This window comes from Dermochelys coriacea, chromosome 1 (assembly GCF_009764565.3).
Source record: "Dermochelys coriacea isolate rDerCor1 chromosome 1, rDerCor1.pri.v4, whole genome shotgun sequence".
NCBI classification, from domain to species: Eukaryota; Metazoa; Chordata; order Testudines; family Dermochelyidae; genus Dermochelys; species Dermochelys coriacea.
The window spans coordinates 72,830,171-72,849,717 of record NC_050068.2 but is presented as its reverse complement, the minus strand read 5'-3'; the positions used below and the strand labels follow the sequence as shown (position 1 = coordinate 72,849,717).

The window sequence follows — 19,547 nt, the reverse complement described above, 5'->3', positions numbered from 1 at the left end:
TGCCATGCTACTCATTGCCTTGGGTGGTGGTGTCTACTGTTTCCAGCTATCACTACATAAATGACATTTAATTGCTGATTCCAATTAACCTGAATGAAGGGTGTTTAGCACTCCGCTTAGTTTAACTGAGTCTATGATGGTCCATAGATCAAAGATCCCCTTGATGGCAGCCATTAACTTCTTCCAGCATAACAGTACTATGGCCCAACACCATTCCCACCCTCAACTTTGGGGATAATATTGCTCCACTGTGGTCAGCAGTGATAATATTAGTAATGTTAAAATTAATCATAGGTTAAATCCTGAAGTCTCAACTCTCTCCTTATTCAAGAAGCTGTCTCATTGACTTTAATGGCAATTTGCCTGAGTAATGATAATTAAACAGTGAATAAGGATTTAGGGTTATAGGCCCAGGCTTAATAATGAATAATTGGTTGCTAGCACCTTTTCTCTGAGGATTTTATAGTGCTTCATAACACACCTGGCAGGCATTTAACAGATGTGTAAGACTGAGGCACATATACCATTTCAGTCTCATAAGAAATCAGTGGTCCCACTCTGAACCTGTACTGGTTTACTTGTAACTGAAAATGGAATATGGACCCTAGTTATTAAATAAATTGCTTAACCAGTGTTCCTACTTTTCTATTAATACCTAGAGCAATGCAGTGTATAACAGCAGCTGAAGCCTGCACTTTAGGAATTATCAATAGTTTTAATCATATTAGATAAAGAGATCCCTCAGTTTTACCTCAGGGTCCATTACTCTCCTAAGCAATGCAAAGCTACTGATTTAAATGCTTCTGTCTCAGGTCTTCCTACTTAATTGTAACCACTGTATACAATATGTACTCTACTGTCTCCAGCTTGGTGTTATTAATACAGAAGCACTGTATGCATTATCCATTGAGTTGAATTACTTTGGGGAAATATAAATTAAATTGAATTATTACAAACTTCCTCAGGTTAGCAATAAATGAGAAGTAGGAAAGAGAAGTAATCTCTGAAGATACACTAATTCCTTTTAAAACAGTAGATTTTAAATCATGTTAGGATGACACTTCAAGAATCTTTATAATATAAAAGAACTTTACTCAATTGTAGAAGAAACCTGCAAGTCTTATTTCTGATGTTTCCTCAATATATTTTCACTTCGTCACACGTTACTCTCAGTGCAGTATACTCTCCTTCCTGAGTGCAGCAAAATGGCCATTGAAAAATGTAGATGGAATAGCTATATATATGTAAATAATATAATTAAGTGGTGTGTGTGTGAGTATGGATGTGTTTGCAACATCGAATAATCATCAGGCAAGGATTCTTCCTTTAAGTTTTATGATCTGAAATATGTGGTAGAAAAGATGACTAATGTCTGATCTTGGTAAAAGTAATTACGCAGAACTCTTAGGTCCTTGTGCAGAGAAATAAAGATCTTTTAAAACCTCTGATAGCTAGATCTGAAACACATACATTCTAGGAGCCAACTGAGGTGGAATTTTAAGCTGGCTCTGCTGACCTGCTAATGTGCATAGAGCTACTTGCAGGGGGAAGGGAGAGGAGAAAAAGAAGCTCTGGGTGACTTCCTGAGAGTAGAGTTTTCCTGCATACAACAAATCACAAGAAATGTTTGTTAGTTTATGATAATTCAAGCAGGAGTCCCACAATACACAAGGTCAAGTCCTGCAGAGAACCTGCCATTCATTTGTGGAGTTAAGAAAACCCTTAATAAACTTGCACATTGTGTATGTTTGCACATATGTATGCTTTTTTTCCAAGAGTTTTCTCCAAGGATATTATTCAGGATGGGAACAATGACTTCTCCAGGAAATGTGTAGTATTGCATTTGCCCCCATACTATAGAGTTTGAATCTTAATTATATATATTTAAAAAATATCCTTGTTTGTTAATTGTATTATGTCATTGCCTTAATCGAAAATTATCCATGAAATATCACATGCAAAAAAACAAAGCAAATTAACTGTAAAATATTTCATGTCAGCTGGTATATAAGAATTAAAACAGATACTGTACTGGCCTTCTCATTGTTTTGTAAAGGTGAATAATCCTTTTAAAAATACGATGCCTGATTTTGCCCTAACCGTGACCAGTGTAACACTAGGGAACTCAATAAGATTGTGTGGGCATTAACAATGGTAAAATTAAGAACATCATTTCAAAACTGCAAATCCTATTGATTCTGTTATAATTATTTAAAATATTACTTACGTGGTGCTATAGGAGCATATGCCATTTTACAAACAATTAAAAAAACGAAGGTTGTCAAGGTTCCATCCCCACTCTGAACTCTAGGGTACTAGGGGACCTGCATGAAAGACCCCTTAAGCTTATTCTTACCAGCTTAGGTTAAAAGCTGGCACCACCAAAGTGTTACACAAATAACAGGGGAAGTGCCCACTTGGAAATGTTTCTCCCCCAAAATATCCCCCCAAGCACTACACCCCCTTTCCTGGGGTAGGCTTGATAAAAATCCTCTCCAATTTGCATAGGTGAACACAGACCCAACCCTTGGGTCTTAAGAACAATGAAAAACAATCAGGTTCTTAAAAGAAGAATTTTAATTAAAGAAAAAGTAAAAGAATCACCTCTGTAAAATCAGGATGGTAAATACCTTATAGGGTAATCAGATTCAAAACATAGAGAATACCTCTAGGCAAAACCTTAAGTTACAAAAAGATACAAAAACTGGAATATACATTCAATTCAGCACAACTTATTTTATCAGCCATTTAAACAAAACAGAATCTAACACATATCTAACTAGATTGCTTACTAACTCTTTACAGGAGTTCTGACCTGCATCCCTGCTCTGGTCTTGGCAAAAACATCACACAGACAGAGAGAACCTTTCATAATCACAGGTTTCAGAGTAGCAGCCGTGTTAGTCTGTATTCTCAAAAAGAAAAGGAGAATGCATCCGATGAAGTGAGCTGTAGCTCACGAAAGCTTATGCTCTAATAAATTTGTTAGTCTCTAAGGTGCCACAAGTACTCCTTTTCTTTTAGAGAACCTTTGTTTCCCTTCCCCCACCCCCCCCCCAGCTTTGAAAGTATCTTGTCTCCTCATTGGTCATTTTGGTCAGGTGCCAGAGAGGTTATCTTCACTTCTTAACCCTTTACAGGTGAACGGGTTCTTCCTCTGGCCAGGAGGGATTTAAAGGTGTTTACCCTTCGCTTTATATTTATGACAAAGGTCCTTGTCCATAAATTGCTACGTGTCTGTGAGACTGAGTGTATTCAGTGCTTATTGATTTTAATCAGTGTTGAAGGTTCTGAACCCCCTGCATGAGGTACTGGACCCATTGCAGGATGAGACTGTAAGAGACCAGTCATGCTGCAGTTAAATTTAATGGTTATTCTGCCACTGATTTCTGTAGGGGATTCACAACAGGTCATGGTTAGCATCTCCACCTGCTTTGTAGCATGCACATCTATCTGTGGTCAGTGAGTCCCAATCATGGGGAGAGATCAGTATTGATGTACCAAGCTCAATTTTGTAGGCTTTTAGCATGTTCTGTGGGCTAGATCACTTACTCCTACATACAAATCCAAAAGATTCCTCTTTTGAAGTTTCTTTGGAAGCATTCCTCAAGGTATAAGGTATTTTTGGAGGCCACAAACATGTCAAAAGGTTACATCTCCCAGCCATTTGATCTAGGGGATCCACAAGGAAGGGCAACACTAGATCTAAGGAGACAGGTGTCGTTCTCTATGTTGATCACCTACAGGTATCCCCTTCCTTTGTTAGCACAACTCCTTTCAGGATGATCCGTCACTTGTGGCTGCTGAAAATTAGTTACAGAGCATGTTTTTCAGGCATTATTGATACTCCCAATGACATTTCCACATGGGAATTACTGGGCTAACCAAAAGCTGTGCAGAAGATACTGATTGATGCCCATTTCCACATTCAGCTACCCCGTGGAACCAGAGTATCTTCCATGCATCACACCTATAAAGGGGCTTCCACAGTCTTCATGGGCTTGCTTTGATCACTGGCTATTGCTTTCATAGATTTTGTTTCTATGTATTTCATCAAGTTTTTTGTAGTAGTTGATCTGCACAATGGATTATTCATCCAAAAAAAATGGAAATATAAAGTTCATCCCCATACAGAGTACATACAAAGAATTTAACAACACAGATTATCTTGTTTACAATTCCTGACACTGATGCACATACAGTTGAGTAGGAGGGTTTACTTTTTATTATGGTAGCATTTTTCTACATCAGTTTCAAACTGGTATGTTCAATGGCAGACTTTAATGTGTGTTTAATATTGATTTTGGCAGCTCAAGATTCATTATAGAAATATACTGCAGCATGTCAGTGAATCGCAGGCCCTTAACTAGTGGAGCAACACAGATGACATATTACATGAGTTCAGCGCAATTATGTTAGGAAGCAGATTTACAATTGAAATTTAGCAAAGTTAGTAGAAAAGATATCAGTGTCTGTAAATAGTAATCTCTTTCCAAAAGATTTTTTTCCACCTCAGGTGCTTATTGCTTATTAAATAAATCACAGAAGCTCTCTGGAAATCAAATGATTTGCCCCAGTATCTGAATAAATTGAATTTGCTTGCAGTTAATCTCTGAAATTGACACACACACACACACACACACACGATTCCTTTATGCTTTTTAGTTCCTCTATTACTTGTGACCAAACTTTCAGCAGACCTTCACAAACACTGTTGATGCTCTCATTAGTAAATGCAGATACTACAATGTTAAACTTATTGAAAAACGTTAGCTTTTCACTGGTAACCACTCATCATTTCCGGTCAGTATCATGATAATCCATTTTTATCATTTATACTACATTATAATCACATAATTTATTTTGTGAAACAATTTGACTTCTTTTAAATAAGGTTTTCTTTGTATCAAAAGAGTGCTGAGGACTGAATTATTAAAAAAAAAAACTACAAAACTGACGTTTGAAAGTCACTACGTAAATCATCCAGACAAGGTAAAACTGGAATAACAACGATGAATCAGGGCCTGTATTTTTCAAGCAGAACCAGCTGTAATTGAGAAACATGTGACATTAGTCTTCATTTCATGTATTAGAGAAGAATGAAGAAAAAAGGATTTTGTTTTTAGAGTGCCAATGACTCGTCTATTGAAATTTAAATGTCTGATTTTATAAGTGGAGGGCTCCTGACTCATTTAAGGAACTGCAGTAATGAGGGACATTTTGGCAATTACTAGTATTTGATTGGTGGACAGTGACTCCAAAGGGAAAAGCCTCATAGACCACTAAGTCCTTTAAATTAAATCTGCATCTGATTAAATTAAACCCACATCTGATTAGAAAAATGTATTTCATTATTAAGCTGTGAAAGGAAGTTATTCTTGGACTTTGAGGGAAAAAATCCTGACTTCACCTGACTTCAAGGTCAAAGCAAAGTATAATCTCTCCTTTCCAGCATATTTTAAAGCAAAAAAAGTGTCACATCATTTGTATGCTGACATCTATTCTATTGTTTTCATTAAAAAAGGTGAATGAGAGACTGAGAAATCTTCAAGCTGTACCTGATAAGAATTTTTTAAAAGATGACCCCAACCTGTGGAAGATGATTTATGAAATCATGATTTTCATTATTAGACTTAGTGCTGACTGTGATGTTTCTGATTGATATGCCTGGTGTTTATAGGCTTCATCTTTTGTCTAAAACCTCAGAACAAGGGCATTGAAATTCTTATTGGAGAATAAATTTATGTAAAATACGGCAAGATTTAGGAACAGGTAGTATGGAAAGCAGAACTGCAATATAGTAAAATGTTTTTTTTAATTACTAGGTAATGTATTCAATTCGTTTTAAGTGGAAACTTTAAACAAAGCATTATGACTAACATGTTAGAAACAAAGAAGAAAAATATTTTCTTATTTCCACAGAATAAATGAACATAAGATATTCCAGAAAATTTGGCTCCATCTGTATATCTTTCATTACAGGGGGAAAAATAATAATGAAAAGTAGGATAATGAACATGTTTACTCACTTTGGCATATGTGTATTGATTTAATTGACAATGTTGTACATATCTTTTTATCAGGTTCACAAAAAGACATCTTTGCACTTTAAGATATTGAAGATGTCTGAGCTGAGTTGACAACAGAATATGTCTTGCATTAAGAGTGTAGTTTAAATTTCATAGGCAGTTCACCCATCCCATGGGTGTATCAGTGTCCAGATAAATGACAGTGTAATCTCTCTCTCTCTCTCTCTCTCTCTCTCTCTCTCTCTCTCTCAAAAGTGTAAATTGTTAGAGTAATATTTCACTTCAAAAATTTCCAGTACTATTCGGCAATACCTGTAGAAGACCTCCAATGGGGGGACAACTTATCCATTATTCCTCTAAACACAATGTTTTTTATTTGTTTTAAAAGCTAAGAGGAAAAAAACCCATGATTAAGTTAGGGGAAAACATAATTATATAGAACAGTCTGGCCAAGACAAGAACATATGTCTGATGTAGATTAGCATTCTTATCCTCTTAATCGGAGAATAGGTTTTGTCCACAAAAACTTTTGATAGGTTAGCAGTTGGATCTATGGAATGATGTAGCACCTTAAAGAAGAGGCTTCAGTGGCCAATGAAGAAGTCATTCAAAGTCCCAACAATATGGTGTACTTTCTGACCTTGTGATCTGGTTAAGAACATCCTGGGGTTTTTCATTGCCCTGATATGAGGCACACTTTTCAAACCACCCCAGCAGCTGATGCACAAAGACCTTTGGATGTTTAGAACTCTGCCAAGAGCTATAGTAAGACAACCTGCTTCCCTATTTAATTTATAGGAAAGACTGAGTAATCTTCAAATGCACCAATCTGTGGAAGTTAAGGAGTACATTAGGTATTACACATTAAAGGAAAAAGGGGTTGTGGAAGGATGAAGAATGAAAAAGAGATTCTGTTGGTAAAAGGATTCTCTTCCTGCACTTGCCTTCAGTTGTTGAAGGTATAATATGAGCTTATATGTGCAGAGCATATGTGTTTGTTAAAGAGAAATTGATACATTGAAATGATATTGAAAATAATGGACTACTGAATACACATCTCTAGGCAATGACCCCTTTTTTACCATAGCATCTAAATATGGTCGAGAATTGTAATGCTGAACCCTGTTGACCATGGTCATTATGTAACAATGGAAATATTTGGGGGGAAGGGATTGATGGACCTTTAAGGCGCTGTTGCTACTTACATATTCTCTATGCACTGATTAAATACCAGGAGCCTTTTAGATCATTAGATCACCAATGTTTTAAAGCCTGTCTGCTTTTTGTTTTTTATTGATTCACTAATTTTCCACCATTGATAAAAAGCTTTGCATATGACATTGTCTTTTATCTTTGACCAACCAAAGAACAGCATCCAGAACATCTTTTTCAGTATCTACAAGTTTTGTGCCTAGCCCTTTCTGGACAAATCATATCTGACATTAATTCAATGAGAGATCTCAATGGACATCTTTAAAAAGTGTTGTTATACTCACGTGTGTCTCACTTGTGACACAAAACAAATTGTGATGTTGCATACCAGCGGGCATAGCAGTAGCAAAAAAGAGCTCCTCCGAAGCTAGCAGTAAGATGTTTAATGTGACAGTATAATAACACAAATATTTATTCAAAGGGCTGCTATAGTAATCAACAAAACAAAACAAAAACAACCAGACACAGATTTTTCACAGCATTTCTGGAGAGTGAGGAATATTTCAAATGTTGTTCAAGAAACGGTGCATGATGAGAGTTGACATAGTGTATGACACAAATGAAAGATACAGTCAGCAGTGAGTTCTTGTAAACATGGCCAAATTCATGTCTGGTAAGGGTCTATATGCATATATACTCATATATACATCCAGAGCAAAACTGGTTATATTGGTATATTTGATATGATCTTATTACTGGCGGCCAAATTCTTATCTCTGTTACATCTCAATAAGGCCCTGTTTCAGGAAAACACCTAAGTATGGACTTAAGTCCATCCTTATTCAGATCAGCACATAAGCATTTGCCTAATTTTAAGCATGACTTCAATGGGATTTAAGTACATGTTAGGAGCTGTCCTGAATAGAAGTTCTTTCCTGAATCAGAGTCTAAATCTGAAATTGATTCCATTAGCCTTCGGAGTTTCTCTGATTTACCCTGCTATAACCATCCCTCACAAACCTCTATAGAATATAATAGGGATGAAACCCATATGGGTCCATAAAAATAATAATGTTCTATAGAAATAACTCCCAATTCAATGGAAAATTATCTCCTTTCTGTTTATTTTTTTAAACATCCTGTAGAGAAATTATATAAATAACAATGTTGTTTATATGTACTTAGCACTACAGAGATGTGTGATTTACAGATGAAGAAAAAGACAAGGTCCTTTGTCTATCGGAGTTCACAAGCTAACATCCCAGGCCTGCAATCAGATCCACATGTGTGGACACTTTCACCCATGGTGAGCCCCATTGATTTCAATGGTACTCCACACTGAAAGTAAGGGACTGCCCATGCGGGTGCATTAGGAGGATCAAGGCTCAATTTACTTCAAGAACACAATAAAATGGCAAATGACTATGGAAGGGGGTAGAGAAGTGCAGGAGGTAAGGAACAGAAAACACCAAGAGGAAAATAATGTATTTAGGGGGGCATAGTTTTTCTATGGAATAAATTGTATACATCATTTCACATTTTCCATTTTGGTTACATTTATTGTTTTTAAGCTTTATATTTCTTTTGTTAGTGGGTACTATTCAATTAGTATGTGAGAAAGCAGCCAATCTGTATATTTAAAACTAAAGTAGTGTTCATTGATCAAGAACTAACATTAGATGAGCTGTAACATTTCCTTACAGAAAAGTTCACATTTTTTATCTGTCTGATCACAGATTTTTTGGCCTTTTGAAGACTATTTCATCACCACACTGAAACAAGATGGCAGGAATCAATTTTAAACCATTTACTGTCAATATAATTTTCAACTTTCAATAACTTACAGATGGCTTAAGTACCATCATAAACACCCTGCTACTTGAACAAATTGCTATATTATTGATTATAGCCTGCCAGATTCTAGTTTTAAATTATTGAGATCTGATAAAATGATAAAATGAAATGAAAGAATCTATTTTAATGGATTGGTTGCTTGTGAAGTTTAGGGTTTTTAAATATCTTTTCCCCCACTTTCCTTGAAATATGTTCAGAGGAAAACCATCTTTAAAAAAGAAAGAGTCCATACGTTAAAAATTTGCTTTCTCTGACTTCTTGCAGTTAGCAAATATTTTTTAAGGCCTGGGTGAAAATGTGATTTAATGTATATGCTGAGTTCCGATCTGTTACTTCCGTCTTTATTCAAGTAGCTTTTAATATATAAAATGTTTATATAGATAAAAACACATATGAATAATGGAGATGAGGACAAACAGCAAAATCCTGAACTGTTAAATCACTATATGAACTCCATATCAATGTCATGTACCTCTCCTCTGTTTCCAATTAGAAAAGTTAAATTGACCTAATTTCACACAAAAATATTTAATCTTTGCCATTAATTTTATAAACATGATGTTCATTTGAGCTAATTCAGCCAATTTCACTGAAAAAGTGAGATGACTGAGCTTTTGCACAACCAAAGGAACTTGGAATCCATTTTAAATGACTTTTTTGGTTAAATATATATATAAAAATTCATGTAGCAAATAATAGTTCTGACTCAGCCAGTATCTTATGATTCTGTACCATTTCCTATAATATTCATATCATTTGACCAAAAAGATTCTATTAGGACAATATGTGAGTGATATAGTATGTCTTAAATGACTACCTTGATCCCATAGTGTTAGTTTATGATATTTGAACACATATGCAGAAATCCATACATTCTTTGTCTGATTTTAAATAGTCGTAATTTAATTTTGGATTCACTATCAATTGTTGTAGCGTAGTTCAGTATTAATAGTCCCTCACAAAAGAATACATTTATCTCCTATAGCCATCTCACTTTGAGACTGAAATGCACCAGTAGAATAGGGCGGTTAAAATAACATTGCCCATGCAATGAGACTTGATGAGAGGAGGATGTAATTTTTAATATACCAAGAACTGTAAGGGGTTGACTTATATGCTTTGGGCAACCAGAAATGCAATAACTTGAAGTTACATTAATAATTTTAATTGCTTGCATTTACAAGGGTACAAAGAGAGCTTGTAAACTTCCAGATATAATCAGAGAGAAATCATCCCTACCTTTTCTTGGTCCTCCCAGTAAAGTAGAAAAAAAGAAAAAGAGTACTTGTGGCACCTTAGAGACTAACAAATTTATTTGAGCATAAGCTTTCGTGATGCATCATGCATCCGATGTGTGAAGTGAGCTGTAGCTCACGAAAGCTTATGCTCAAATAAATTTGTTAGTCTCTAAGGTGCCACAAGTACTCCTTTTCTTTTCTGCGAATACAGACTAACACGGCTACTAGTCTGAAACCAGTAAAGTAGCTTACTGATACCTGCCAATTTTATTTTAGCATTGTTAGAGATGAAAGAAAAAAGGGTTAATTTTGGTAAAAAGTTGATCAGTTGTGTGTCTTCTTTTTCACCGGCAGGATTGGATAGAGTGTCATTTCTGGAGCTTGTAAAAGTTTTCAAATAGAAAGTGATTCAGTAGATCCAAGATGATGAGACAATTATGAAATACCATTTACAACATAATAGAATGCTGTATTCAAAAACCCCAAGCCACCTTATGTTTTAAAAAGGAGTACTTGTGGCACCCCAGAGGCTAACAAATGTATTTGAGCATAAGCTTTCATGAGCTACAGCTCACTTCATCAGATGCATGCAGTGGAAAATACAGTGGGGAGATTTTATATACACTTGCCAGCAGATCGAGGGATGTGATCATTCCCCTCTATACGACATTGGTGAGGCCTCATCTGGAGTACTGTGTCCAGTTTTGGGCCCCACACTACAAGAAGGATGTTGAAAAATTGGAAAATGTCCAGCGGAGGGCAACAAAAATGATTAGGGGGCTGGAACACATGACTTATGAGGAGAGGCTGAGGGAACTGGGATTGTTTAGTCTGCGGAAGAGAAGAATGAGGAGGGATTTGATAGCTGTTTTCAACTACCTGAAAGAGGTATGGATCTAGATTGTTCTCAGTGGTAGCAGATGACAGAACAAGGAGTAATGGTCTCAAGTTGCAGTAGGGGAGGTTTAGGTTGGATATTAGGAAAAAAAATTTCACTAGGAGGGTTGTGAAACACTGGAATGCGTTACCTAGGGAGGTGGTGGAATCTCCTTCCTTCGAAGTTTTTAAGGTCAGGCTTGACAAAGCCCTGGCTGGGATGACGTAGTTGGGGATTGGTCCTGCTTTGAGCAGAGGGTTCGACTAGCTGACCTCCTGAGGTCCCTTCCAACCCTGATAGTCTATGATTCTGTGATTCTATGAGAACATGAAAAAATGATTGTTACCATACACACTGTAACGAGAGTGATCAGGTAAGGTGAGCTATTACCAGCAGGAGAGAAAAAAAAAACCCTTTTGTAGTGATAATCAAGGTGGGCCATTTCCAGCAGTTGACAAGAACGTCTGAGGAACAGTAAGGTGGAGGAAATAAACATGGGGAAATAGTTTTACTTTGTGTAATGACACATCTACCCCCAGTCTTTATTCAAGGCTAATTTAATGGTGTCCAGTTTGCAAATTAATTCCAATTCAGCAGTCATTGGAGTCTGTTTTTGAAGTTTTTTTGGTTGAAGAATTGCCACTTTTAGGTCTGTAATCAAGTGACCAGAGAGATTGAAGTGTTCTCTGACTGGTTTTTGAATGTTATAATTCTTGACGTCTGATTTGTGTCCATTTATTCTTTTACGTAGAGAGTGTCCAGTTTTGCCAATGTACATGTCAGAGGGGCATTGCTGGCACATGATGGCATATATCACATTGGTAGATGTGCAGGTGAACGAGCCTCTGATAGTGTGGCTGATGTGATTAGGCCTTATGATGGTGTTCCTTGAATAGATATGTGGGCACAGTTGGCAACGGGCTTTGTTGCAAGGATAGGTTCCTGGGTTAGTGTTTTTGTTGTGTGGAGTATGGTTGTTGGTGAGTATTTGCTTCAGGTTGGGGGGCTGTCTGTAAGCAAGGACTGGCCTGTCTCCCAAGATCTGTGAGAGTGATGGGTCATCCTTCAGGATAGGTTGTAGATTCTTGATGATGCATTGGAGAGGTTTTAGTTGGGGGCTGAAGATGATCGCTAGTGGCGTTCTGTTATTTTCTTTGTTGGGCCTGTCCTGTAGTAGGTGACTTCTGGGTACTCTTCTGGTTCTGTCAGTCTGTTTCTTCACTTCAACAGGTGGGTATTGTACTTGTAAGAATGCTTGATAGAGATCTTGTAGGTGTTTGTTTCTGTCTGAGGGGTTGGAGCAAATGCGGTTGTATCGTAGAGCTTGGCTATAGACAATGGATTGTGTGGTGTGGTCTGGATGAAAGCTGGAGGCATGTAAGTAATGTTACAAAGTTCCTGCTCTACCTTGGTGGGTCTTATGCTTATTGGTGGATTTGCTCGCCTTGGAGCTTCACGGCAGCCCTCAGCTTGGCCTTTTCTGAACCCACACTCCAAGTCAACACCTCCTGTGTCTGACCAGGATTTGGGAAGATTTGGGGCAACCCAGGCCTACCCTCTACTTCGGGTTCCAATCCAGGGCCTGTAGAATGCAGCTGTCTAGAGTGCCTCCTGGAACAGCTGTGTGACAGCTACAACTCCCTGGGCTAATTTCCCATGGCCTCCTCCCAACACGTTCTTTATCCACACAATAGGACCTTCCTCCTGGTGTCTGATAATGCTTGTACACCTCAATCCTCCAAGAGTCCGTGTTCTCACTCTCAGCTCCTAGTGCCTCTTGATCCCATCTCCGCACACACAGACCACAAACTGAAGTGAGCTTCTTTCTAAAACCCAGGTGCCCTGATTAGCCTTCCTTAATTGATTCCAGCAGTTTCTTGACTGGCTGCAGGTGTTCTAATCAGCCTGTCTGAATTGTCTCCAGAAGGTTCCTGATTGTTCTGGACCCTTCCCTGTTACCTTACCCAGGGAAAAGGGACCTACTTAGCCTGGGGCTAATATATCTGCCTTCTGTTACTCTCCTATAGCCATCTGGCCTGACCCTGTCACATATCCCCCCCTCTGCTCAACACAACAGGGTTGGGCAACTTGGGACATCAGGCAGTGTACTCATGACAAGCCATCTGCATTGCCATGGTGGCTTCCAGCCCGGTGTTGTATGGTGAATTGGAAAGTTTGTAGAGACAGGAACCATCTGGTCAGCCTTGAGCTCTTCTCTTTATTTCGCTGCAGCCACTGGAGGAGTGCATGGTCGGTCACAAGAGTAAGCCATCATCCCAGAAGGTAATAACGTAGTATTTCCATGGCCCATTTCACAGCTAGGTACTCTCTTTCAACCATGGCATACTTCTGCTCTCTCGGGAGGAGTTTCCTGCTGAGGTAGAGGATTGGGTGTTCTTGATCTCTGACCATCTGCGATAGGACAGCTCCCAATCCTACTTCAGATGCAACTATTTGAAAATGAATTCTTGAAGTCTGGGGCTATAAGCACGGGGTTACTGCAGAGGGCTGTCTATAGATCCAGGAATGCTTTCTCTGTGGCATCTGTCCACTTCACCACGTCTGGACAGGCTTTTATCAGGTCTGTCACGGGACTCGCTCTGGTAGCAAAATGGAGAATAAATCATCGGTAGTACCCCACCAGACCTAGGAATGCCCAGACTTGCTTTTTCTGATTCAGCCGGGGCCAATTTTGGATTGCCTCTAGTTTGTTTAGTTGGGGCTTGACCATACCCCTTCCTACAATGTAGCCAAGGTATTTAGCCTCAGCTAGCCCTATAGCACACTTGGCTGGGTTGGCTGTGAGGACAGCCTGTCTTAGCATGTTCAGAACAGCTTCCACCTTTCTTAAGTGGGTTTCCCAGTTGGGGGTGAATAATCACATCATCCATGTATGCTGCTGCATAACTGGTATGGGGCTGTTGGAGCTTGTCCATAAGACGCTGGAAGGTGACAGGTGCCCCATGCAGTCCAAAAGGAAAAACAGTATATTGAAACAGACCCTCTGGTGTAGAGAATGCCGTCTTTTCTTTCGCATCTTTGGCATGGGGAATCTGCCAGTATCCCTGTGTTAAATCAAGGGTGGTCAAAAATCGAGCATTGCCCAGGCGGTCAACTAACTCAACGATATGGGGTATGCATTGAATTTGGATATCTCATTCAGCCGGCGAAAGCCATTACAAAACCAAGTGGTGCCATCAAGTTTGGGCACCAACACAGTCGGGCTTGACCACTGACTGTGGGACTCTTCGATGACTCCCAGCTCCAACATCCTTTTTACCTCTGCCTTGATCTCCTCCCTTTTTGTCGCTGGGACCCGACAGGGCCTTAAAGTTACCTTTGCCCCAGGATAATGTGGTAATATGCTTTTGTGGTCCGGCCTGGTTTGGTTGAAAACACGTCCTGGTATCAGTTGATCATCTTAGTTACCTCCTTCTGCTGGTTTGGTGTCAGATCAGTGGATATCCTGATCTGCTCCTACATATTATTTCCCTGGATCGGGGTCTCTTGGGCCACTACACACGCCTCTCATTGGTGCCAAGGCTTTAAGAGGTTAATGTGATAATTTGTTCTTGTTTCCAGTGTCCTGGCTGCCGCACCTTGTAGGTTATTTCCCCCACGGGTTCAACCACCTCATAGGGCCCCTGCCATTGGGCCAAAAGCTTGCTTTCTGCTGTGGGTACCAACACCATCACCCAATCCCCTCGTTGGAACTGTTGGACTTTTGCCTGGCGATTGTAACAGGTTTCCTGGGCCTCCTGCACCTTTTCCAAATGTTCCCGTACAATAGGGGTGACCCGGGTCAGCCGTTCTCGCATTTACAACACTTGGCCAATTATATTTCTTCCCTCATTACATTCCTGTTCCCAGATTTCTTTTGCAATTTCTAGTATGCCACAGAGGTGGTGTCCATATAATAATTCAAAGGGGGGAAAACCCAGTTGAGGCCTGAGGTACCTCCCCGATTGCAAACATAAAGTAGGGTAGTAGGGTATTCCAATCCTTCCCGTCTCGACTTACCACTTTCCTTTTCATTGCCTTGAGGTTCGGTTAAACCTTTCTACCAGCCCATTGGTCTGCAGATGATAGACTAAAGTTCTCAGAGTATGTATATGGACCAGCGTACAGAGGTCCTTCATTAGTTTCGACATAAATGGGGTACCTTGATCTGTTAATATCTCCTTTGGTAACCCCACTCAGGCAAAGATCCCCACCAACTCTTTAGCTATCTTTTTAGAGGCCGTGTTCCGCAGGGGGACGCTTCTGGGTAGCGAGTAGCATAATCCAGAATGACAAGTGTATATTGGTGGCCCCGGGCTGTCTTCTGCAGGGATCCCACTAGATCCATGGCTATTTCCTTGAAGGGGACCTCTGTGATGGGAAGGGATACTAAAGGTGCCCTCAAGTGGGGACGGGGACTTTGCAGCTGACACTCCGGGCAGGACGCACAGTACCTCCGCACTTTTTCATGTACTCCAGGCCAGAAGAATCGTCGCAGGACCCATGCCAGGGTCTTCTCTACACCCAAATGCCCCCCAAAAAGATGACTATTAGCCAGAGTTAATACAGCATTCTGGTGTTTTAGAGGTACTAGGATCTGCTGTACCTTCTGCCCCTGTACTGGTGCAACCTGGTATAAGAGATTCTTCTTCATTATGAAGTAGGGTCCTGGTCCCTGGGTTTTCTCTTCCATGGAGACCCCATCTATTTCAATCACCTCCTTCCTAAGTTGTCATACCTTGGGTCTTCAGCCTGGTCCCGTCCAAAATTTCCTCTCCCGGGGCTAATCTGCCCGAGATCTAGGGGGCCAGTCTCTGTTGCCTCTAATGGTTCAGAGGCGTTAGGGTGTGGGTCAGACTTGTGTGCTTCTCCCTCCTGGGTGGCCTCATTTTCAGCTGCTCGGGTCTGCCTATTTACGAGAGTGACCCTCTGACTTTGGGCCAATATTTGGGTTCCCAAGGCCTTCGGGGCCCTTCTTTCTCTTTTCGTCTTTCTACGCTGTCTGGAAGTGGAGAACAAATCTGGGGATATTTCAGAGAAGGTTGGGGGTTGACAGTCTACAGTGGATGCCTCACTCCTTTCAGGGTTTCCCCCTTTCTCCAATTCCTCTACCAGGAGTAAGTCTCAAAACCCTGGGAAGTCCCTTCCTATGAGCACTGGGTAGGGAGTTTAGGGACTACTCCTGCTGCTATGTCAGTAGTGTTCCCCTGAATCTCGATTTTTACTGGGATGGTGGGGTAGTAACCAACTGTCCCATGGACACATGTTATCCCCGTACGCTTAGCCCATAGCAGCTGACTATGCTTCACGAGCTTCCCCGAGACAAGCGTGATAGCACTCCCCGAATCAACCAATGCTGTGGTCTCTACCCTATTTAGCTCCACTGGTCTAGTGTACATATGTAGGGTTAGTGACACCCCGCATAAGGTGGATTAGGGAGCATGGGTCTGCCCAGTTCCCCAGGTTACACTGCTCCTCGGCATTGGGACACTGTGCAGCTATGTGTCCCCACTCCCCGCAGGCGTAACATCTGTATGGAGCCCTAGGCATACCCTGGTCTCTTGGTTTGGGTAGTCTAACATCACAATCCTCTTCCCCCTCAGTGCTCCGACTCTCTGTGGCTTCTGGTGGGCCTTCAGACCCTCTCTTTTTCCACCTGGGCTCTCCTGGTGGCCCAGTTACCCAAGCTCTAGGGCTTGATGCTGCTAGTTTCACCCTGGGTGCTTCTTCCTTAATTGGTCGGGTCAGCTCCCTCGCCATCCTTCGCCTTTCTACCAGCGCAACAACCTCGTCGTAGGTGGAGGGTTCGTTCTGGCATACCCAGGCGCGAAGGTATGGCGTACTCCTCTCATGTACCAGTCAATGACCAGAACTTCTAGTATCTGACCAGGAGTTGGGAGGATTTGGGGGGAACCCAGGCCCACCCTCTACTCCGGGTTCCAGCCCAGGGCCCTGTGGAATGCAGCTGTCTAGAGTGCCTCCTGGAACAGCTGTGCGACAGCTACAACTCCCTGGGCTACTTCCCCTTGGCCTCCTCCCAACACCTTCTTTATCCTCACAATAGGACCTTCCTCCTGGTGTCCGATAATGCTTGTACATCTCAGTCCTCCAACAGTCCGCGTTCTCACTCTCAGCTCCTAGTGCCTCTTGCTCCCAGCTCCTCACATGCACACCATAAACTGAAGTGAGCTCCTTTTTAAAACCCAGATGCCTTAATTAGCCTTCCTTAATTGATTCCAGAAGCTTCTTGATTGGCTGCAGGTGTTCTAATCAGCCTGTCTTAATTGTCTCCAGAAGGATCCTGATTGTTCTGGACCCTTCCCTGTTACCTTACCCAGGGAAAAGAGACCTACTTAGCCTGGGGCTAAAATATCTGCCTTCTATTACTCTCCTATAGCCATCTGGCCCGACCCTGTCACAGGAAGTATAGCGGTCAGTAGGTTTCTGGTATAGGGTGGTGTTTATTTGACCATCGCTTATCAGCACTGTAGTGTCCAGGAAGTGGATCTCTTGTGTGGACTGGTTCAGGCTGAGGTTGATGGTGGGATGGAAATTTTATCCTTCTGTTTCAGAGTAGCAGCCATGTTAGTCTGAATTCACAAAAAGAAAAGGAGTACTTGTGGCACCTTAGAGACTAACAAATTTATTTGAGCATAAGCTTTTGTGAGCTACAGCTCATTTCATCGGCATCCGATGAAGTGAGCTGTAGCTCATGAAAGCTTATGCTCAAATAAATTTGTTAGTCTCTGTGGTGCCACAAGTACTCCTTTTCTTTTTGCATATCCTTCTGTTGTAATTCTTGGGTTTTTCCCCTTGCCATGGAAAGGTTTTGATCACGTGCTGAAACTTTTCAAGGTAATTGGGCGGAATTGTAATGGCAGCATACTAAATGGATAATTCAGCTGCAGAGTTCCTATCACTTTGACATTTTGGGTTGAAACCCACAATGAGAGAATTAATTTTATCCCTTATGCAAACCTGCCTTGAAGGTTGATGGTCTGCAGGATTTCGGCAATGACTTAAATAAACACTTGTAACTGAAGGGAAGTTATGATTTGAGGACCTATATGCAGTGTTTAGCCATTATGCAGACAGAATATATGAGGCTTCAGGATTGTAGGATTTGTGTCACTTTCATTATAAAAAATAATAAAAATGTGTTTCACAATGAAAATGAGTTATAAGTGGTAGATTTCATATGAAGAATTGAGTTTTGTGTTATCCCGTTTATCAGTGAACATATAGCACTGAGTGCCACACTAGCTTTCTTCCATCTTTCCATTTTTCTTTCCTTTCCATCCATATTCCACAATTATCCCCGAGGAATAAAGGAATTAGATCACATTGTTCGTAACTTTTTCCTCTTAAGCTGATTTTCAGTTTTTGAAATAGGCATTTTGATCCATGAGAAACCAACAACAATTGCCTTGTTCTTGTCATTAAGAGGAATTAATGAATAAAGGGGCTCTGTAAAGATTGACAAGTTTTACAATTGCATTCTCCATGTTTACTGCATGTATTAATATATCTTTCCCAGGATGTATTCTTGGCAGATGATAGTTTTTGTCTGTACTTTTGGTAAACATGATTAAACAATAATTAAATATATCTTGCTGTGCTGTTCATCAAAAAGAAACAGAGAAAAATATGTGTGTTCTGCAGTTGATACCTTGAGTTCTTTCTTTTGTAATTGGGATATGACATTTGCTTAAGCACAAGCCAAATTTAATATATAAGTAACTATACTACACAGTACTGTACATTCAGAAGAAAAGTGTTAGGTCAAGACCTATGCTTTCATGTGGAAGGGAAGCGTAGGGAGAGGAATACTGTTACAAAAAAGAAGATAAGCATGAATGTCCTAACTTTACATTGAGAGCTCTCTAGCATTTTAATGTCCAAGAAAAATGAAGCTTGAATAGAGAACGTGGAATGAAGACAAATCAGATCTAGAAATTCAAGGGAGTTGGAACTTCCCTAAACAGAGAGGAAGCCTGAACTGTGATGTTTTGTGTTTTAGGAATTGACTCTCTAGTCTTGGTGTCTTGAAATCTCACCTATGTAGCCCAGGATATCTTGCAAAAGAGAGTTCCTTTGAATTATACTGACTTCCTACAATAAAAACCGGGCACTACCCTTTCTGCAAGACAGGTTAAATGTCAAGATTTTCACACCAAATTTTTGTGAATAATCAGATCTGCTTAGTTGAGCAACACAGAATGAAAGTGCCTGATATGATAAACCTCTCATTCCTGGAAATCCCTGACCTGTGAGCCAGAATCCCCATCTGAGAGTCCACTCAGCTGTAGGCTGATTTTTTTTTTAAATTGAGACCTAGGATTTACTTAGCGGTAACGGGACCAATTCTCAGTAGTGGTAGCAACCATTCACCACAGC

The 19,547-nt window shown here is 40.3% G+C and overlaps 1 protein-coding gene and 1 long non-coding RNA gene across 7 annotated transcripts in view; one reads left to right on the top strand and one right to left on the bottom strand.

Annotated features, from left to right (window-relative positions):
- Nucleotides 1-19,547, top strand: part of PCDH9 (protocadherin 9) — a 931,878-nt gene that overhangs the window by 695,206 nt on the left and 217,125 nt on the right. The gene's annotated exons all lie outside the window — the stretch shown is intronic.
- Nucleotides 5,843-13,950, bottom strand: LOC122457960. The gene is made up of 3 exons (XR_006277754.1): nt 13,719-13,950; nt 11,415-11,417; nt 5,843-5,855 (listed from the first exon to the last, which is right to left on the bottom strand). It is a non-coding gene; the product is annotated as an uncharacterized LOC122457960 (long non-coding RNA).